The following is a 10,608-nucleotide window of genomic DNA, read 5'->3' on the forward strand; positions in this document are numbered from 1 at the left end:
ATGGTCACCACCCCCACCCTGCCCTCAAATCATTCTTCATATTCCAGCTGTGAGTTTTAGAACCATTACAATTTTAAATAATTTTGTGTTTGCCTATATACAGAAACTTAAAAGATTAGCCATTTCATTTAAAAACCTGTGGCAGGGGCGCCTGGGTGGCGCAGTCGGTTAAGCGTCCGACTTCAGCCAGGTCACGATCTCACGGTCCGGGAGTTCGAGCCCCACGTCAGGCTCTGGGCTGATGGCTCGGAGCCTGGAGCCTGTTTCCGATTCTGTGTCTCCCTCTCTCTCTGCCCCTCCCCCGTTCATGCTCTGTCTCTCTCTGTCCCAAAAATAAATAAACGTTGAAAAAAAAAATTTTTTAAAAACCTGTGGCAATATGCCAAACTAATGCTAAAGAATCATCTTCATAGAAATGTAAACATCCTTTCTTGAACGATTTATAGTTTAAATTTCACAGTATTTTTTGCTTACTATATTTGAATTTTTTGTTTATATTTTTATTATATATTTCTGAAATTATACATTATATATCATTTTATTTGTATTTGCTTACCATAGCAAATAGGTAAAAAATACGGGTTTGTCAATGATTATTAACCAGTTCACGAACCAGTTTTGCTCTCGTTTTCAAATTGCACACCATCAGGTGTTATGACAGAACTGACAATATATTGATAGTTATTGATACTTAGGAATGGTTAGTATTTATAAATGTTTAAAGATGTCGTGGTCATTTATTGGTGCTTAAAATGTCCATTGTTGTTGTATCCTACGTAGTGTCTTAGTTAAAATAAGAAAATAAAGGTATTCAAATAGGCCTATTTTCCATGTGTTGGAGTGACTGCATATAGGAATGGAAAGACTTGGATAAATTCCAAACTATTTTACATTTATGGTTTCCTTTCTTCACATGTATTTGCTACCACATCCATGTAAACTAGTTAGGTCATCATCACTTCACAGAAGTTTCATTCTCAAAAGTTCTTCATCATTTCATTCAATAGATATTTATTTAGTATCTGCTATGTGCCAAGCACTATTGTAGATGCTTGGGATATATCCATGAACACTGACCTTGGGGTATATCAGTGACCACTGAGAGAGATAGATGATAAACATGACAAATAAATAATGTAATGTATTAGAAAGTGACAAGTATATGAAAAATAGAGAAAAGTAAAGGAGATGGTTAAGGTAGGCTTCCTTGAGCAAAGGTGTGAAGGAGGTGAACTCTCCAGGCTGTTATGTTCAAGAGACATCAGGGAGCCCAGAGTGGCTAGAGTAAAAAGAGCCAGATGGGGGAGACCAGAAGATAAGATCTGATGGTATTGGCAAGGATAGTTACTTTCACACTAACTGAGATAGGGTTGGGACCAGAGGGGAACAAGGCCTGACCTGGGTTTTAGCAGGCTCATTCTGACTGCTGCATTTAGAAGAGACTGAGGCCAGAGGGGAGCGCAAGAGAAGAAATAGGGGGACCAGCCCAGACGCTGTTGACGTCATCCAGGCAAAGATGGAAGCGGTGTGCCACATGACAGCCAGGGGGGAGATGAGGAGTGGCTAATTCTGGGTGTGTTGTGAAAGCTACCATCCACTGGATTAGGGTTTGAGAGAAAGAGGGGTGCTGAGGATGCCTCACGTGTTTGCCTTGGTCACATCTAACTTGAGATGAAAAGGAGCAGGCTTTGGAGTAGGAGGAAGACTGGGGATTGACCATCACATTTCACAATGTGGAGGCCCTTGATGATGAGCAACTCCATGGAGTGTCAGAGACAAAAGCCTGACTGGGTTTAAGGGAGAAGAGAGCAGGGAGAATTGGAAATCATGAGTGTAGACGGCTCTTTCAAGTGTCATCAGTGGACTTCTCAGAATCCTTATTTTCTTTTACCTTTAACAATACTGTCCTTTGATTATCCCCTTCTTGAAAGAGTATTCTCCCACAGCCTCTATAATCTTACATCTCTGAACACAAACTTTCTGTTTCTCTTACTGATGGGCACTGAGTACCCAAGGACCTGGAAGGATGAACAGTGGTTATGCCAGACACATTTGGGACACAGAAGGAATGGGAAGAAGGGCATTCCAAAGAGAAACCAAATGAGAAAAGGCACGAAGAGGTACACGTGTTTAGGAACAGTGAATACTGGTTCTGGTGTGGTTAGCATGTGCTTTATACAGGGACCAGAATGAGTGCAGACCAGGCTAGGGAGAAAAAGGAGAGTTTTAGGGCAGGCAGTGAAATCATCTGGAGGCTGTTCCAGAAGCCTAATCCGGGCAGCAGAGAATAAAAAATAAGACACTACTGACAGACCTACAAGTGGCCACCAGGGAAACTGGCTGTCGATGACAAATGCTGGAGGTAGGGTCAGAGGTGAAGCTGGATTTTCAATCCTGAATCACTACAAGAAGAATGTCACCTTTTAAAAATATGGAAAGTGGAAGAGTGGTGGGGAAAATGTAACAGGAAGATGGTGGGTTCAGTCCATCATGAACTGAGCTGGCGGCGTTAGTAGAAGCTCCAGGTAAAGACAGCCACAGCCAACAGACAACTATATTAAAGCTCAAAGAAATGTAGTTGGGGTATCATCCACACAGAACTATCAGCTGAAGGTTTGTGTGAGAGTGTAGGAAGTGAAGAGAAGAGCATGTGTAAGGAATGGGGGAAGGGAGAAGGTCAGAAAGGGGAGTGGCCCCAGAGCCAAGGAAAGGGGAGTGTGGGCGTGACAAGGTCAGCAGCCCTGCCTGTCCAGGAGGAGACCTGAGACACAGCGGGCTCTGGTCTCCCAGGTCCCCAGTGTCTGCTACAGTTGCAAGGTGACCCAGAGGGCATGGCCAGGTGCAGAGGAAACAAGTGCTGGGGTCCTCTGCAGAAAGGACACCTGCACCATGTGTCTGATGGCTTGAAGGGATGGCAAGAAGAAAGGGACATTTGTGCACTGAAACAAAAGGATAAAACTCTTCAATACAACCAGGAACAAATAGCTGGTGAGATTATATCAAAGTGATAGGATTTTTCCATCTTAAGCTTTTCCTCTATAATTTTTTTGAAATCCTGGAACCTATAGCCCCTAAATATTAACAGAAAAAATCATAAATAGTTGATCATCTTAGCTTATTAGCTTTTGTTTTTAAAAGGAATGTTCATTAATGATTTTCTTAATATTGCATGTACCTTTCATTCTGTTTTCTGCCAGAGAAAATGTTCCTAGTTCCCACAAAAAAATAAAATTCATCAATATTTTATTGTATTCTACAAAGATCATCTTGGCTGCTACCATATAGTCATTATATTATTAAATTTCTGAATTTAAATATTCAAAGAATGTTTTGCGATTGACATTCAGCCATAAAAGAAATTACATATAATATGTGCATAATATTTTTTTTTCAACATTTTTTATTTATTTTTGGGACAGAGAGAGAGCATGAATGGGGGAGGGGCAGAGAGAGAGGGAGACACAGAATCGGAAACAGGCTCCAGGCTCTGAGCCATCAGCCCAGAGCCCGACGTGGGGCTCGAACCCACGGACCGCGAGATCGTGACCTGGCTGAAGTCGGACGCTTAACCGACTGCGCCACCCAGGCTCCCCTGTGCATAATATTTTTTAACTTTGTTCCACTAGCTTTTTTCCAGAGTACCAATGGGAATTATTTCTAGTTGCTAGCTTATATTCCTACATAAAAATAGAAATCTGCAGTTGTAATCAAGGAGAAACTTGGGAAAACATAATTGGTTCTATGGTTTATTATATATCTACTTATCTCACCACTAAAATAATTTAGGAATAAAACATTTAAATATCTGAAAAACATGAGTTAAGTTGCCTTAAAATAAAATCTTGGGTCTACACTTAGAAGGAACATATGTCAGGGTGCCCGGGTGGCTCAGTCAGTAAAGCGTCTGACCTCGGCTCAGGTCATGATTTCACGGTTCTTGAGTTCGAGGCCCTTATCGGGCTCTGTACTAACAGCTCGGAGCCTGGAGCCTGATTCCGATTCTGTGTCTCCCTTTTTCTCTCTGCCCCTGTCCCTGTCACACTCTGTGTCTGTTTGTCTCTCTCAAAAATAAATAAACATTAAAAATTTTTAAAAAGAAGGAACATACATCAACATAATCATTTAACTAAAGTGAATAGTATAATGGAATTTTATAAACATACTGTTTAAACTATTAAAAGTTTTATTTAAAGTGTGTTTTTTTTTCAAATCTATTTCGAATTTTGCTCCATACCAATGCTGCCATAGTGAGATAAATAAAGATGGCACTTTTATGAAGCAGACAGCCTCTCCTACCCTCTTTCTCCTTCAGTTCTGGACTCAGTGAACTTGTTCTGGTCTAAGTCAGAATTTGACAACTAGCTTCCTTGTTGGAGTTCCTGTTTTCAAAAATGGTTACTTAAACCAAACCTGTCACGGAAACCAACCAATAATGCTGGATAAATTTTTTTGAGTCCATAGAAACATTCAAGAACCAAAATGACATGAAGAATTACCAGGATAAATACTAGGAGAAGACGAGAAAGGTAAACAGAGAATTCAAAATCACTTTTGTTCTTAAGATATTTGATAGCCCAGATGGAAATGGAGCTGTGTTTTGATAATGTGGAGGAGTAAGGGGAACAGAAATGTAAAACACGAGTGCCTGCCAAAGCCCAGGAGCCTAATGGAGATGCCCACCTCACTCAGCAGTGGACGTGTTTCCTGGGACCCTGAAGACGGTGCCCAAGGTTAAGGTGAGCCAATCAGTCACCACCCCCAGGAGACTGTGGGGGTGCACTGCTGTAGTGTGAGAAGAATAAGGGGAACTCATGCCCATTGTCTCTGCCCAAATTCACCAAGATGATCCAAGAGAACCCAAACCACGAATTTAATTTAAAATAATATCAGAAATATAAAAGTGCCAGAAATACCAAAAACTTTAGGCAGAAAACTAAATGGCATTTGAATGGCATTAAAGCATATCAAAGTAAGTGGAGCCCTGTGCTTATGTTCATAGATTGGAAACTCGATAATGGAAAGATTCAGTTGTGATTTTGAGCCAAACTTCAACATGTTTATTTCTAGAACTTGATTGGCTTATTCTAAAATTGTTATGGGCATGCAGAAGTCAAGAATAAACAAAGACTCTTCTAGAAAAACAAGAAGAGAGAGAACTTGCTCTCCAGATAGCAAGATTTCTACAAAGCTAGAATAACTAAAACAATATGGTATTGGTATTCAGGTTGACAAAACCACTGAAGCAAAAAGAGCCCAAAAATAGACCGTAAATAAGTAAGATTTCATACAATTAATGTTCATAATGGCCCACGTGCCACAAATGGCCTTTATGAATCTTACTAACATGGTAAGAAGTGAGATGGGAATGAGCTTCCATTCATATGAAGTTTAAAAACAGGAAAAATCCAACCATATTGTTTAAGGATTTTTTTTTGCTATAATTAATATTTTATTCTTCCTTTCAATGCTTCTTAAAGGCTGAAATATATTAGACAAAGAAATCTTTGATAATATAAGTGCTAATTCTCTGCAGACAACCATATAATCCTTTAAGAAATCACATAAACAAGATAAAGGTTTCTGCAGCCTACAAATGCCTCTTTTGGGAAAAAAGAAAAAGGGGTTTATCGACAACAATGTAATAATAGTTTTAAAAAGTGGTTTTCCTGCCAAACTTTAATGTGTAGTAAATGAACCCATCATCTGTTAGAGCAGTGAACCCAAGTCAGATCAAGCACAAGAAAAGTAGAACAGTTATGAAGAAAAGCAAGGGAATTAGTATTTAAAAATTCAGCATAATGGTGCATTGTGAGAGAGAGTAGTGGGGGCAGGTGGATGGTAGGGCAGTCCTTCTGAAATACTGATAACATCTGTTTTATTTCTTGTCCTGGGTGGTAGTTACACAGGCATTGACTTCATTATTGCTCATTAAACAGTACCTATATGTTTATGTACTTTTCAATGTGTGTGTTATATTACACAGGGTTTTGTTCTTTAAAGAGAAAAATAAAATGGAAACAATAAAAACAACCTTCACCCAGTGCAGAGGACTGAAGGGGCTTTTGTCTGGGACCATAAGACGGTAATACGGAGCTGTGGGTCGTAAGGATTGCTTTCTGACAGTTCTCGGAAGGATGGTGGATGTCCAAGACTCTCAATGTAACTGCGGCTTGATGGCAGAGTGAGCTGCTTTACTGAGGTGTGTGGGATGAGGTAAGGGCAGAGGGCACCCGAAATACAGCAGGATAGCATGGAACCAAGTGGTGGAATCAGGTCAGACACTTTCCAAAGTTCCAATTAGGCATGGCTAGTGAAATGAGCCGTGAATCGAGCTTCAGTCTACAATGGTCTTATTGCATGGTTTTTACCTTGTGGACCTCAGTTTTAAAGTCAATTCGTGTGAGTTCTGAAATTAGAAACTCGTTTAGAATCTCTGCTTCCGACTTAGTTTTATTCAACACACATCCACGTAATGAGGATGCTGAGAGGTCGTCCCGAGGAAAAAAGCAAGGAGGGAAGTTCCGTGACAGCTGTGCGTGACCAATATGAGCCTAAGGCATTCTTATTTTTATTTCATGGATTTGCTTCAGGGTTAAGTATAAAGAACAACAGTGCATGAGAAAGCTATTCCTTTATTAACGTGGAAACCAAGTATAAGTAACAATACTGTGCGGTAGGAAGCGTTATTAAGAAATAGCCATGTCCTAGCATATCACGTAAACTTCAAAGGGAGAGGAAATGCCCCCACCTCTGCCCTCCCCCCCAAAGAAGACCCAGAGAAACAGGAAATACGTAGTTACCAAAAAGCTACGTTGTTTGAGAATGGGGTATGGGGGAACAGAATTCACAGTTACTGTCAGTAGTACAAGTTGGAGGGGGAGAGTCCGTGGGAAATAGACTTCATTCAGCATTTCAGGAGCATTATTAGGAACCTCGCTCCCAGGGAGTCTCTCCTTCTGCTACTCGTGGCCCCTGGGATCTCTTCCCACAGCCAAGCCAGTCTGGAAGCCCAGACACCCACGCATCACGAGAGAGATTAACGGTGGTTTTAAGCCACTGGGTTTCAGGGTTAGCATGTCACACAGCAAGAGGTGACCCATAGAGCAGGCCAGTTTGGAAATGAGGACAAAGAACAGGGCTCACAAGCAAAACTGCCAGGCAAGCACCGAGAACATGAACATGACAGATGTAAGCAAACATCCATGCAGAGCCACTGGGCTCTCACTGCAGTGCTCCCCATGTGTGCAAGAGGAGGACATTTCATTGACGCAGAGCTGCGAGGCCTGGAGTCAGATGGCCCAGCACGTTGGGACACGTGTTTTTCTCACGCTCTGCTGCACAGTGGGAAACACCAATCTAACTGTGCTGGGGGCGGGGGGGGGGGGGCGGTCAGCGGTGGCAGACCACCAGGTCCTTGTCCTTGGTGATCACCCGCCAGTATTTCCAACACCAGTCCCTCCGGGGAAGCCTGTGGACCCCCTAAGCCAGGGTGGGCAGCCCTCCCAGGCACCCCGGGACTTTTCAGTGTTGTGATGGCCCTTTGACTCCCCTCCCTGGCCGTCTGCAGGGGAGGGGGGGGTACTGACATTCCCTGCCTGTACCTTGGAGCCACGTGGGGGGCGGGTGATTCAAAGGGACCAGATCCACTGGCCTGGACGATCAGAGCACTCAGGGCAGCGATCTCTCTGCTGAACCTCGTTGCTTCACGACGTGCAAGATTTTCTTAACACGCGATATAAAAGAAGGATTTAGAAGACATGCTGATGTGATCCTTTTCATGAGTATCCGCGATCTGCAAACACATGCAGTGTTTCAAAACCTTTCTTCAATTAGTAGTTCTCACTCTGTCCTCTGCCTCACCGCCCCCGTGTAAACTCGCTCCCTTTAGAACACGTGTGACTCCCCACAGTGAGTCTCTAGATGGAGGGAGAGTTTGGCGGTGGTGCCTGGAGCTTTGACATTTGAAAAGGCCCCTCAAGAGCCGAGGGGTGTAGGAGAGGAATCCTTCCCCTCCCTTCTGTTTCCCTTGAGAATCACTCTTAGTCGGGTGACACCGGCACCCCCAAGTCCTCCCAGCTTACAGCACTGAGAACTATTTGAGAAACCAGTGTAGGCTTCTCTCAGAAGCAGAAAGGCCTGTGTCCTCAGAGATCATGAGTCCATCTGGTGTTCCCACATTTCCGTGCTAACCTCACCCAGGCCGTGCGAATGCCTTGTGGATGATGAAGATGTCACAGGCCTGGCAGAGTGACTGTGGCCCACACGATCTACCAGCTCCAGAGGTCCCTGTGAACTTGAGCGAGCTTGCTTTGGGCCCCACTATAAATGGCAGGTAATGATTATGACCCAGACTTTCATGGCATGTCTATAAAACAAAGAGCTCCTATGTTATAAAATTGAGGAAGCTCTGTGGTTTCCCATAGCAATAAATTCAGCTTGCCTTTTTCCTCCTCAGAACTGGCGTTAGGACTTTGTAAAATAAAGTAAGCCACGCTATATATGGGGCTGCTAAGATGAAACAAAGGAAAGTATTTTTAGCCCTATTTCTCTTTAACCACATTTACCACATTTCATTACTTTGCTGCCTACTATTGCTCTGTGGTCCCTAAGGAAATAACCAGATGAAATTGAGAATAAAAACAACATAAAGTAGGATATTCAATACGCCAGGTTGCATGTACCCAGTCGGGTCACACAATGATTAAATTTAGCTCTAGTTAACCTGATTTCAAGTGCAGTTCAATCCTGGGGGCTATGAGAAACAGAATGCTTCTTCCACATTATCAGAAAATAGTTATATTGAAACACATGAGTCTGTGTGTCCCTTCCATATAAGAACATTGACGTGCATCAGACAGGTTCTCCTTTGAGAGACTGCTGAACGTTGTATTTGCAGCAGCAACTTGACAGATTTTATTTGGCCAAAGAGAGCATTAGCCCCGTGTCCCTCTCCACACACGCGTACTACCTGCCACATCTCTGCACTGTTGTGCTCTAGGAATGGGTATAGGGTTCCATCTGGGTGTTGGGAACCATGACATTTCTGATAGGCAGCTCCATTTAGACTTAGCATCCCCAGACTTTTCAACTTTGAATGTATTGTATCATTGTTTGAAAAGAGGCCCCAGAGTGTAAACCATCTGTATAGGTCAAAAGGAAGAATTTTCAGATATTTAAAGTTAATTATATAACAAGGCTGTGTAATTTCTTCCTGGGGAGAGGGAGAGTGGGATTTCCAAATCAAACTGGTTCACTTTTGCCTGGACTGGTTTTAATTAACTGGCAATTTTCTGGAAAGTATGGAGATAGACCAGATGTCCTCTCAAGGTCCCTTCAAATCAGCCTGCTCTTTGCTGAATGATAGAATGTAAGAACAGAAGGAGGTCCAGTCCATTCCCTTCACTCAACAGTGAGGGAACCAAGATACACAGAGTGAGCATAGTTCACATTATTATTATAATTATAAGGAAAAAATAATGCTGTTGCTTTACAGTCCCATCTTGCTCTTTTTTTTTTTTTTTTTTTTTTTTTTTTAAAGAAAGAGCATGCATGCAGGACAGAGAGAGAATCCTAAGCAGGCTCCATGCTCATTGTGGAGTCCCACGTGGCATTCAGTCTCACAACCATGAGATCATGACCTGAGTTGAAATCAAGAGTTGGACGCCCAACCGAGCCACTCAGGCGCCTCCCCATCTTAAAAAAACTTAAAAAACTTAAACTTAAAAAAACTTTTTTCATAAAGAAATACCCTGAACTCAAAAGCATTTATATACACATGCAACTTAAAGATTAAAAATAAAGCAAAGACCTTATCCTACCGTCCAAGTTCAGAGACACAGCCTCACTTGTACTCCAGGAAGGGAAGTAACCACCCCCCTGAATACTTTGTTAATCTTTTATTTATAGTTTTTCTTTATAGTTTTACCACATATGTGGCTATATCCCCATACAATATATTTGTAGGTTGTGTGGGTTGATTCAACACCAAGTGCATCCTCTGTGACTTCTTTCTCACATTCATCATTATGATTTGAGGTCCAACCAGGCTGATGCCCTGTTCTTGTCTATTCCTTTTCCTTTTGCTGTACTATCCCATTGCATGAATATACCACAGTCTATCCATTCCACCATTGATGGACTTTGGATTCTTTCCAGTTGGCATTTTTCTTTGTTGTTTTTTTTTTTTTATTTGTTTTGTGTATGATTTGCATATGTGCAAGTTTCTCAGGCTCTGGAGTTGACACGTGAAAGGAGAGCCAACTTTAAATTGGAAAATGACATTTGAGTTGAGTCTCGGGTGGTGGGAAGGAGGCAGTCATGTGAAGCTTGGGAGCAGAATGTCCTGAGGGGGAGAAACAACAAACACAAAGGCTCTAGGGTGAGAGATCGTGGAGTAGTAGAGGAAGGGCAAGACGGCCCAGGTGGCGGGAGTATGAGAGCCATGGGTGAGCGGTAGGAGATGAGATCTAAGAGAGAGCAGAAGCCACACGGTTTAGACACCATGGCAAGGTAGATGTGTGGGAGGCTGGCAAACAGGCCACTCAGGGTGATGTGTGGAGAATGGGTGGGTCATATATGGACAAGACATCAGGTCATTCTGATGTCATC

Source organism: Puma concolor, chromosome D3, assembly GCF_028749965.1.
Source record: "Puma concolor isolate L17-30 chromosome D3, mPumCon1.1.hap2, whole genome shotgun sequence".
Classification (NCBI taxonomy): Eukaryota; Metazoa; Chordata; class Mammalia; order Carnivora; family Felidae; genus Puma; species Puma concolor.